The 12463-nt window shown below is 38.0% G+C and overlaps 1 protein-coding gene across 1 annotated transcript in view; it reads right to left on the reverse strand.

Moving 5' to 3' along the window:
• The window catches only part of capn5b (calpain 5b), a 68958-nt gene extending 57908 nt beyond the window's left edge, over nt 1-11050 (reverse strand). The window contains exon 1 of the mRNA XM_084729986.1: nt 10864-11050. The gene's annotated coding sequence lies outside the window, so the exon portion shown is untranslated. The remainder of the gene's footprint in view (nt 1-10863) is intronic.
• Nucleotides 11051-12463: the final 1413 nt, after the last annotated feature.

Here is a 12463-nt window from a genome sequence, read left to right on the forward strand (position 1 = left end):
GGTAAGTACAACAACAAGCACCGCTCTGAAGTAAAGCTGAATCACTTTATGATAAACACAGTAAATACTAGAGCTGCAACGATTAATAGATCATTAATCAACAATTAAATTAATCGCCAACTATTCTAATAATCGATTAATCATTTTGAAGCATTTTTTAATAAACTTCAGCTTCTCAAACGTGAATATTTTCTTCATCTTTAAGTTGTGGGCAAAACAAGACTTTTGAGGATGCCATTTTGGGCTTTGGGAAACAATGATCAACATTTTTCACCATTTTCTGACATTTTATGGGCAAACAGCTATTAATCGATTAATCAAGAAAATAATCAACCGATTAATTGAATATGATGATTATCATGAGTTGCAGCCAGACTAGAAAGACATCCCACTAGGGGATGTCCAAAGCTTCAGAGGGGTTTGTAAGATCTTGTTGATTTTACAAGTTGTAAGAATCTTAAAAATATATATATACTGTTTATGTGGCTATATCTTGGCATTTCATTCACTTGTGTGAAGAAAATACAATTGAATTTTTATCTTTAAGGTTTAGATTGTTATTTAATGTATAAACTAGGGCTGCAACTAACAATTATTTTCATAGGTGATCAATTGGTCGATTATTTTCATGATTAACCGATTAATAGTTGTTTGCCTATACAATGTCAGTAAATGGTTAAAAATGTTGATCAGTGTTTCAAAAAAGCCATAGATGTTGTCTTCAAACGTCTTGTTTTGTCCACCAAACTGCAAAATATTCACATTTAAGGACTCAGTAAGGATCTTACCACATGCCATATTCATCGCTCCTTCACTGTCTGCTAAACAGCCTCTACACAAACCAACTGCTAACTTTAGCTAAACAGAACAACTGCTAGCATTAGCTACACAGACCAACTGCTAATTTTAGCCAAACAGACCCCGTTAACATTAGCTACATAGACCAACTGCTAACATTAGCTACAAGGACTAACTGTTAACTTTAGCCACACAGACCAGCCGCTAACATTGGAGGTGATCCAGAAGTAATGGAAACTAATCAAGTTACATTACTTTAATATTGTTATACTTAGATTCGGTTACTAACTACAATTTTTAGCAGGTAATTCAGGTGTAATTCAGGTTTAATTCGGGTGTAAAATGTATCAGAATACATTTTAAAAGTACCCTTCTCAACCCTGTACAATACTCACATTGTACTGGAGCTGTATTATAAGAAGTGTTGCAATATATTAAGTTAACCATTGTCCTCTTTAACAGTGTAACAATCATAAAACATTTTATTTATCTTATTTTATACAGTGTAATGCTCCCATGCTGGACTTCATTTTCACTAGTTCATCTTGCCACTCCATTTCCCACTGACCATTTCTTCTTCCTTTGTTCCACCAGTATTTTTTCTGAACTGCAAAGGTGAAGTGCACTCTTTTGTGGTATAAAAACTAATATATGGGAGCTCCAGAGAAATAGTGTTGTTGCTTAATACTGTATAATTTTAAAGGATTGAATTCATAATTACAGTCCGTCAATTAATGATTCAGCATCATTAATAACATCCCTTCTTCATACCCATTCATCTTGTTTATTAATTTTCTGTTTAACTGTCTCTGCTGCAGGCATTTTTCTGTATCTATTGAATCTCTGACTTAGTTCTCCTGTTCTGCACTGTTGTTCCTGTTATGATTAATTCATTTAGAAATAATTGTTTTCAAATTGTGTACACATCTTACAAATTGTGGAGCATCTTGGGATGTCATGCGCTCTAAATGAAAGTTATCCATGCTTAACGTCTTCTGCTGTGTGATGTACAGACGTCCTGAAAAAGTTGAGAGTTTGCCTGTTGAATCATTAAAGAAATCTTATCATCCATCGCTTCATTTTTCAATTGCATACCAGACTTAACAACCACTGTCTGACACCAGTCCAGTTAAATGCTCATTTTTCAAATTCATGCATATGTGTCAAAACTGTCAGCTTCTCTGAGCTGTGGTCGTTTCTGCACAAACTGAGAGGAAGAGGGCCAAAAATTCACATAACATTCAATGATATCTGACATCAGTTTGATGACATTAATCTTCCTGGAGCAAACATCGTAGAGAGCGAAGGCACAAAACAGCTGCTTTAGTGTGGAAAAAATAGTTGGACTGCAGACAGATGCTTAGGAAAACGTGATCTGTGATGATATAAGACCTCAGCTCTCCTACAAGTGGCGAAGCAAAACAGATGGCAAAGTATTGAAAGGAATGAGGTGGAAACTCAATAAAAACAGCCCACACTAACAGTAAGAATGGGACTGCAACAGACCACAAGAGATTGGAAGGACCCTGTTAGTCATAAAGTAGCTGAAAGAGGCCGGTTTGTTTCTGACATTTCTGAGATAATGGAAACAAAGACCAAAGACAGGCAAGAGGGCATTCCCATCTTACATCATACTGAGTTATTCGATCTCAAATTTTAGCAGCTGAAAGAGAGCAACAGCACTGTATTAACTGTCCTTGAGAGATTATGTTTAAAGTGAAGTGTAAAGCATGAAAAATAATGTGTCACTGAGGAGAAATGTGCAGAGGAGGAAAACGACTGCTGAGGACGAAATGACAGTTTAAAGAATTCATGAGTGAAAGATGATGCAGTCCCCCACAAACAATCGAGTCATGATTCAGGAATGACAGCTCCTGCAGTGTGGAGAGGTGAAGAGCTGGAGGCAACAGCAGAAAAAAAAAGTTCTGATCATTGATCATCAATTAATGATCGATACAGAGAGTAGAAAGAAACAAAGCGTCCCCTCCAACAGATGGGAGCACTGGGAACATAATTATACTGTGTGATGCAGCATTTCTTGCACAACATTAATCAACACCCACACTTGAACTCCAGTGTGTTTAAGGATGTGCATCTTTAAGATTTTAACGGTAGTACTTAGGGCTGCAACTAACAATTATTTTCATTGCTGATTAATCTGTTGATTGCTTTCTCAGTTAATCAATTAATTGATCCCATCACAAACTTGTCACTTGAAAAATATATCCAAAAATGTCAACGGAAGGTTGTTTTCATTATCAATCAATCTGTCGATCATTTTGTTGATTGATTGACTGATTAGTGGTTTGGTCCATAAAATGTCCAGAAAAATGTTTAAATTTAAGACAAAGAATTTTCAGAGAAATTTGAGACTGTTTTTTTTTTCTTAAAAATTACTCAAACCAGTCAACTGATTGTCAGTCTCCACTATTGTCACTGAGACGAGAGTCCATATGTACAGAGAGATGGCCCCGCCCCTCGCACATAGGACAGGCTCCAAGAGAGAGAACTTCCTTTTCTAGACTGGGAATACCAAAAATGCATCATCATCATCATAGACAAATGCCTCAATCTTGTTGCAAATTTGTAACACAGTACCAGATAACCTTTAGCCTATGGTAAGGAAATACTGTATATTTTGTTAGTTTCCCCAATACTGAAGGCAGAGCCGGAAACATCAAAGCTTATCAAGACTGTGGTCTTTTATAGTTTAGGCCTGTTTAAGACCGGGTTTCTGTATCCATTCCTAAACATGCTGATCTGGCACAACAAATAATTCAGAATGGTTACTCTCTCCTCATTTCTTCTGCGTGTAAAGCTTGTCCTCCAGTGTTTCCCTGGTTGTTTACTCAACAGTATTACAAGGCTGTAATCTTGTGAAGTTTGAGACTTTGGCGGAAAAGCCAAAGCAGTACTAACAAACCAATCCCAGTCCCAGACCGCTCTATGATCTCACTGCAATTGAACATTACACCTGAACAAATGGCTGAATATGAGCATCAGTCCAGACTGCAAATTACTGCCCTTGCTTCGCTCTGCTATGCTGGTGTTAGTGAGCAGGAGTAACTGCAAGTCAGCAGATGTCAACATCCATCTCACTCTACTGGCATAGCATCGTCTGTGCAAGATCCTGACACAAGTGCCACAGTACCGCAGAGTTTTAATGGCAGAAATATGAAAAACATGACTGCCAAACTGAGGTATGACTAACAAGCACGCTGTTCTTTCTAAAACAAAAGGCTGCAATGGTGATGTGACACTGATGGTGTGTGTGTGTGTGTGTGTGTGCCTGCAACAAGCAGGGGCATGTAGACGTACAAACTTAAGTGAATAGAGGTGAAGGAAAAACCCCCGACCGTAATCAGTAGGGAGCCGAATGTGAAATTTGACATAACCGCAGGTTGCGGGGAGTTTTTCAAATCAAAATTAAAACAGCTCAGCTCCCTTCACACCAGCAGCATTGTACAATTTAAGTATAATGCTTTACAGACATACAGGTGGTGGTATAGAGAATTTATCACCATATGTTTAAAATCTAAGCTAAAGTTTACTTTTTTCACTTAATCCATTAGGTCAGAGTATTTTTTTTAAAGAAAAAAGTCAAAATTCTCTTATCTCAGTTTCTTAAATGTGAATATTTTCTGGTTTGTTCAGTCTTCAGGAGTTGTGGGCAAAACAAGACATTTGAAGACATCATCTTGGGCTTCGAGAAAAACTGATCAATATTTTCTGATATTTTATGGACCAAACAACTAATCAATTAGTGCAGAAAATGACAGATTCATCAATCAAAGTAACTATTACAGGAAAGACTCTGATATGATGAATTAAGGTAAAAAAAGTTAACTTTAAATCAGATTTTTATACATACTGTAGTGAGTTCTTTATACTGGCACCTTTGCGTCTAATATTTGCTAGTAACACACTTGCGACAAAATGCTACTCTGACAACACCCTTTATCATCAGGACTGAATTCAAAATAACCCTAAACAGAAGCATTTTTCTTCTTTTTTAGTAGTTAGTCCAGTAACTTTATTCTCCAGATGGTAGAGCTGAATGATTTTTAAAAAATACCTAATTATTGACATTGCAATTTGGTATACTGCCCAAGTCTAGTGACAAACATTTTAGGCTTAAAATTAGCCAGTACTTATTTTTCTGAAATGGTGTAACTTGCATCAGACTAATCTAGGAGTAAAATTAAGACTGGTCTAAGATTACAGACCAGTCTAAAACATTGCTGTAAAACCAGCCACTGGTCGTGATTGGCTGAACATACCTGAGGCAGCTAATCTGATGCAGCTAAAGCAGAGCTGGGGCCTTCCAGCACCGCTGACACTGAGCCACTTCAGCAGCACCGTGGACAGCTTTTATCTGAGACCCACAGACAGCAGACTGAGCAGCACCACGGACAGCTCCCGTGTTACTACACTGAATGGGACCAGAGTGTTTCCTTCTGACCAATCAAGTGGCCAGAAAAACAGTCAGCTCTGCTTATATGGACGGAGGCAGCATCACCGGAGGATAATGGTGTATCGGCCTACACTACACACATCCAACAATTTCCTCCACACGCTCCCTCCCTGGCATCACAGGGAGAGCCTGTTACTTTAACTGTTTTATTCTGGGTATGATGTTGCCATGTTGTTGCTACTGACTGTAGGCTACTGAGTTTCTCTGGAGGGTTTCAGTACTGATGTACAGTGAGATCTGCATGAGTGCACGAGTCAACGTTTACTCACAAAGGCTCACAAAGGATAAACAACTGATATAACCAGCAGTTACATCTCTTTCTCCCTAGATATGGTACATATACATATACACATGTATATGTTAAACTTTGAGAAAAACTGATCAACATTTTTCATAATCTTGAATCATTTTATAGACCAAACAACTAATAGATTAACTGAGAAAATAATCATTAGTTGCAGCTCTAATCACAATATGACGATAAAGTGTTACTGAGAATCAAAACAGTATCACAAAACATAATATCACAAGTCTATCAATAAATTCTTACATCCCTAGTTCAACATTAATAGGCTCTTTTTCACTTGCCTGATCAGATAAGTGAGTCAGTAATATACTTCCCCAAAGTCATTTTTTCTTGCTCCTGTACAAGTTGTTTTATTTTTCAGCAGTTAACGTCTTCAACAAGCCTTGTTGTTGTGGTACTGTGTACCCCGGTCAACTGAGAGCTGAAGAGCAATCGCACCAGAGAACGCAGTGAACAGCTGCACGTTTTTTGAAACATGATTAGTGAGTCCACCGCTATATCAAAATAAAGTCATGTATAATTACATTAGTCCATGCACATGCACAGTATGCATGGTTATCTCAGCCAGTAACATGTTGTTTTAGATGGAATTGTATAAATTAATGAAATATAAAAATACATTTTGTTATGCTGTAGATTTCAGAAGGTGACTGGTGGGGCAGCAACTAATGATTGTTTTCTCGATCAATCAATAAATTCATCCTCTCACAATCTTGTCACATGAAAAACAGGTCAAAACATGTGGAGCTCCACTTCTTTTTCAAGTCTATCCTGTAACAGTTAAGTTAACTAATCGATTAGTTGTTAGGTCCATAAAATGTCAGAAAAGCCCAAGATGACATCCTCAAATGTCTTGTTTTGTCCACAACTCAAAGATATTCAGTGTACTGTCAGAGCGGAGTAAAGAAACGAGAAAATGTTCACATTTAGGAAGCTGAAATCAGAGAATGTTGACTTCTTTGAAAAGATAGTCTGTATGATATCAAGTGTGATATAACAGCCAGTAAGCTAATGTGTGTTGTCTTCTAAGTTGTTGTGTGTTTCTTCGTACACGCGTCAGATGCTGCAAGTAGGTGGGAGTGGAGAAAAGAAAAAATAATGATGAATCACAGATTCTACCTTTCAGTTTGACTATTGATATCGTAATCTCATTTCGATCGATCTTCAAATTAATATTGAAATTGTGACATCCCTACTCATTACGGCTGCACAATTAATCACAACATTATCCTACTCACAATATGGCAAAGTGCAATATCCAAATCTCAGAACCAGAACCAAATTGCAATTTGAAAAAGAAAAAAAAATATCCAAAAAAAGCAATATAATGAGGTGCTATAGTGTTGCACAGATTCCCTGTCCTAAAAGTCTTGCTCTGCAGATGAAAGAAGACATGTTTGGTACAGACCACAACATATATATGAAAATTTTAATGCAAAAATGATAATTCCCACTAATCGTATTGTATATCACAATCACAATTTCAGTCAAATAACTACAATATGTCTTTTTTACCATATCATGCAGCCCTACTACTCATTAACTGCAATCTCAACAGTGACGACAGGGAAGCACGATGGCTCACTCCTTAGCTACTTCCATTATCAGTTCTTGAAAAAATAATGTCATTAATTCTTTATTGCCACTTGCCCGATCTGGCAAGTGAGTTGTTAGATTTACAAGCCTCATGTGGCATTATACCTGCCCCTGGCAACTGGGCAAGCCTTGTCGCTGAGCTCAGACAAAGTACACGAATATTAGAGGCTATGCCAGGAATAAAAGGAATCAGGTCTACTCTTAGAGTCGCCAAACAAATATTACAGTGATTTGTTGTCAGGGAAAATGTGATTAGATTTTAACTGTTCACCAAACTGAGCATCGCCTCGTTAATGATCCCAGCAGGCAGCAGCAGATTCTGGCACCGTTGTGGTCATGGATCAGGGAGGAGTGTGTTCAGGGGTTGGTGTTGGTGTTGGTGGGGGAGTGACTGATTGAGTCTGCTTCTGCTGACAGACTGATTACACTCAGAAGTGAACAGTGAGCAGTAATGCACCAGTATACCATGGAGAGAGAGACATAGAGAAAAGACAGAGTGGGAGGAAGAGAGAGGGAGGGAGGGGTGAGCCAGACCATCCCTCATCCATCTCCCCCCTCCTGCATCAGGGAGGAGGAGGGCTATCCCAGCCTCCCATCCTCCTCCCAGCATCGTGATCTCCTCTCTGCAGTATCTTCTCCTGCTGCCAGTTGCTGTAGGCTCGGCCCTGACATACGACACTGGCACTGAAAGTCACTTTCCTTTGTTTACAAGTCCACCAGGCTTCATTTCTTCACTTCAATTCATGAGAGGAAACCATCTCACACGCATCTGAATGGCATTAATATCACTGAGATTTGTTAAAGTGAGGGGGAACAGATCTAATCAAACACATGGTCCAAATACAAAATTATAAATAATTTTTATTTAGCGGTGCACGCTTTGGTAAAAAGAATCCTATTGCGATTATTTTAACAATATTGCAATTGCAATACGATTCACAATTAGTGGGAGTGATCATTTTTGCATCAGAACTTTCACTTAAAAAAAAATCAAAGCTTCTGCAAATTGGACATTACACTTGCCTCTCAGTTGCACTTAACTCCTGTTAGCACACAATCTCACATGCATTTGAATGGCATTATTACCTGCTATGATTTTTGTTTATGTGAGGGAGAATGGATCTCCTCAAAAATGCCATCCTAATGCCAAATTATAAATCATTTTATTTAGGGCTGCAAGACATGGTAAAAATAATCCTACTGTGATTATTTTTGACAGATACTGCGATTGCGATATGATTGTCAATTAGTTTTTGTATCAAAACTTTTTTTTTTAATCTGAAAGAAACTATTAAAATCGTGTTGGTGTGGCATTTGTTGGGATCTGTAATAAACATCTGCGGGCCAGGATATCTCTGCAGCACAACAGTACTTCATTATAATGCTTTTTTGTCAAACATTTTTTTCTTTATCCCAAATTTGCAGCTTCTGCAATTTGTCACTCTGTTGCACTTCATTCCTGTTAGCACACAATCTCACACGCATTTGAGTGGCATTATCACCTGTGAGATCAGATTAATTTATGTGAGGGAGAATAGATCTCATTAGCAACGAGCTGACTAAATACCAAATTACAAATCATTTTATTTAGGGGTGCGTGACATGGTGAAATGAATCCTAATGTAATTATTTTGACAGATATTGCCATTAGGATATGATTCACAATTAGTGGCATTTCTTGGGTTCTGAACCAAACAAACAATTTTTCTTACATCTGGATACCAACACTTGCAGGCACGGACGTCTCTGCAGCACTACAGTGCTTCACTAAAATGCTTTTTTCTTTATCACAAGAAAACCTAAACTTATGCAATTTGGATTAGGGCTACAACTGTGGTGGCAAATGACAGCCACAACACAACTAATGATAATTTTCATTGTCAATTAATCTGTCAGTTATTTTCTCGATTTATCAATCAGTTGTTTGGTCTATAAAACATCAGAAAATTGTGAAATGTCTAACGGTGTTGTCCAACGTCCAAGATAATGTCCTCAAATGTCTTGTTTCGTCCACAACTCAAAGATATTCAGATTACTGCCAAAAAGGAGTAAAGAAACCAGAAAATACTTACATTTAAGAAGCTGAAATCAGAGAAATTTTACTTTTTCTTCTTAAAAAGATACTTAAACTGACTGATCGATCATCAAAATACTTGGCAATTAATGTTACAAGCAATTCATGATCGATTACTTGTTGCAGCTCTACAATTTTTAGCAGAATTTTCATTTTATACTGAAAACAACTGTGGTCTGTGCTTAAACATCTAGTCCAGGATATCTCTGCAGCACTACTGTACTTCATTATAACACTGTTTTTTCACATATTTTTCCTTTATCACAAAAAATGCAGCTTCTTCTTACGCTTCCTTCACTGCGGGTTTGATGATATTTTAATTCATTGTGCAGCTCTGGTTCTGTAGGCTACAATAAGATAGAAGGTTCCTATACACTCATTACTGGAGTCACATTTAATCGTGACAGCAGCACTGCATTGATTTTTCTTGTGGTTCAGTCATGTGAGATATTGTTTTTTTTTCCTCTCTATTGAACAACAATGCAGATACGGTACATATTAGGCAGAGACTTTTTTTTTTTTTTTTATCTTAAGTGCACTGTGGTTGACGGATGGAAATGCTGATCAGTTTTGACCCACTGTTGGACCTCTATTTGATAATAGAGCTCTATATAGGACAATAATTGCTCTTATTTTAGTGTTATAATGTACTATATATCATTCCACAGTGCATATGTGGAGATAGCAGGAGTTAGAATCAAATCTTTCATTAAATAAGCCACTGTTTAAAGTTCTAGTGATTTTAGGCTCAGTATAAACCCATATAAGACCTGGTGAGAGTCCCAAGACTCCACTTTTCAGACCATTATACCTGGCAAGTAGCCTAAACTAGGAGCTGACACATGGGCATAGACTATTAATGTGCATTCATTCCCCTCTTGGAGCTCTGCAGAACAATACACTTCTGAAATTATTAATTTATTGCCCCTCATGCAGAGGGAAACAGGCTCCACAGCATCAGACAGACACAGTAAAAGCATCCAAAACATGACACAAAATAAGTCCCTTTTGAACTTAGAAGAGGGGGGGGCATTATTGATCACTAGTATTGGTGTTTTTAGTCAGGGTGATATTTTGTTTTATGTCACCAAACTAGCTTGCTCCTGAACGCAACACTGATTCTCAGATATGCCACACATACGGATTTAAAGCAACTGTGGTTTTATCATAATTATGAAATGAAATTAAAATGAAATGTTATATTTAAACTTCCCATTAACGCCCATTCATTCTTCATATGTCAGCCAGCTGCAGACAAACAAACAGTAAACAGCAGCTGTGATATCTGATAAATGCCGCTATTTTTGCGCAAAGTAAAAAAAACGTGCAGCCCGTTTCACGCCGGTCCAACCCGGTGGTTTGATAAATATTCCTTCGCCTCTCACCCCCACCCCTCACCTCCTGTGATCGGATCAGCAGCCCCGGACAGAGGCCGTATAAATCACAGGACTACGGTAAGTCAGTAGCAGGATATCGGCTCTCCTGAGACACAACAAGCGGCTTCGTGCGGCTCGCAGACCGCCGCCTCTGTCTCCATCTCCGGCAGCGGCTCGCAGCACCTGCCCGGCCGCCCGGCGGGCGGTATGAACCGGTTTGTTTCACGGCGGCGGTTACCTGAACTGAGGCCTCTCCCGTGGCAACGCGGTTCTCTCTCGGGTCCTCCTCCGGGGGTCCAGCCGGTCCGGCTCTCACTCTCCTGGGGCTGCTGGGATTCCTCACCACGCTCTCTCTCCCTGGTCCGCTGGCGGAGCTCCTCTCCTCCTCCTCCTCCTCCTCCTCCTCCTCACCCCGACAGCAGCAAGCTGCACCGCACCTGCACCAAAACAGGAAGTTCTGACCTCCTGCCTTCAAAATAAACACATTTATTTAGAGCGTTTTTAACAAATTAGTTTTTTTTCTGCAATATTTAGTGCGGCTATAATCAACATTTTTAATAAAAACACGTGGCTTTGTTAAATAATCGATTCTGATTGGTCAATAGCATTCTAAGATCTGTTACTTTCAGGGATACTCAAATTACTGTAATTAAGTAGTTTTTTAGGGGTACTTGTATTTTTATTTAGATTTTCAAGTCTGTCGTATTTAAGTATACATTATAAGATTTATAGATCTACTTAGTTAGTTTTGAAACCATAGTTGAGTACTGAATACTATTTGAATTAATATCCAAACCTTTCGTCTATGTTTTAGTAGCCAGTAACTGTATATAAGTGCAATAATAATAATCTGATCACAAACAGGCCAATGAAAACATGCAACTGAAAAACAAAACGCTGCAGTGTGCACATTTGGAGTAAAGATGTTAATGATCAATCATTAATTAATTAACTGCCATAAAGAACTGAAACAATTAAAAATGTATTCATCGATACGTATAATATTTTGATGTTGCTTAGTCTGGTGGAGCTGCTTGTTGAATAAGAAAAATTAAAATTTGACTTAAAATGACAAAAAAAAAAAAGAAAAGAAAAGAAAAAACACGCATTGTATCTTATAATACTCTGAGTAGTTTCTGAGACGAATACTTTGTAAATACTTTGCTAAAATATTCCACCACTGGTTATTTCTGTATAGCAGACCGTAGCTATGAAAAACAGACCGTTGCTATGGATACAACTCTGATCATAGACTCTGGAAGACCAATAAAATCGTTGAATAACTAAAACCATTTTAAAATGTATATTTTTGTCAAATTATTGATTTTTTTTTTTTTTTTTTTTTACATAACCACGTAAGAAGTGGGATAATGTACAGTAAGCAGATCATTACTGTGAAAAAAAAGTCATAAAATCTTTTTAAATAAAATTAAATCATTTTAAAAAGTATTTGGTCGCTGAGTTTGTGTGTTGATACCAGTTTATTATAGACGTCATTTTTGTGCACACACTGACAAACTCCTCAATGCATTTTATTGTGAAGGTATGAAACGGAAGTCTTATATTTCCTGTCTCGGTACTTGACAGTGGTCCTCAGCTCAACCGTGAGACGAGGTTGCGCGCGGATAGGAGGGGGTCGCAGGAGGGATGGAAGAAACTGAGCATGCGCACAGCTAACAGGCCTGCTGTAATCCCCTTTGTCACAAATAACAAGAGGATGCAATATGCTGTAATTAAGAAAAACTATCCACCTAATTACAGCCTTCCAGCTTCAACCCTGCCTATACGGAGCACCTGAGAGGATGTAACTGAAAAATAAAAAAGGACGGTTTTATTTT

This window comes from Lutjanus erythropterus, chromosome 11 (assembly GCF_056507025.1).
Source record: "Lutjanus erythropterus isolate fLutEry1 chromosome 11, fLutEry1.hap2, whole genome shotgun sequence".
Taxonomy (NCBI): domain Eukaryota; kingdom Metazoa; phylum Chordata; class Actinopteri; order Lutjaniformes; family Lutjanidae; genus Lutjanus; species Lutjanus erythropterus.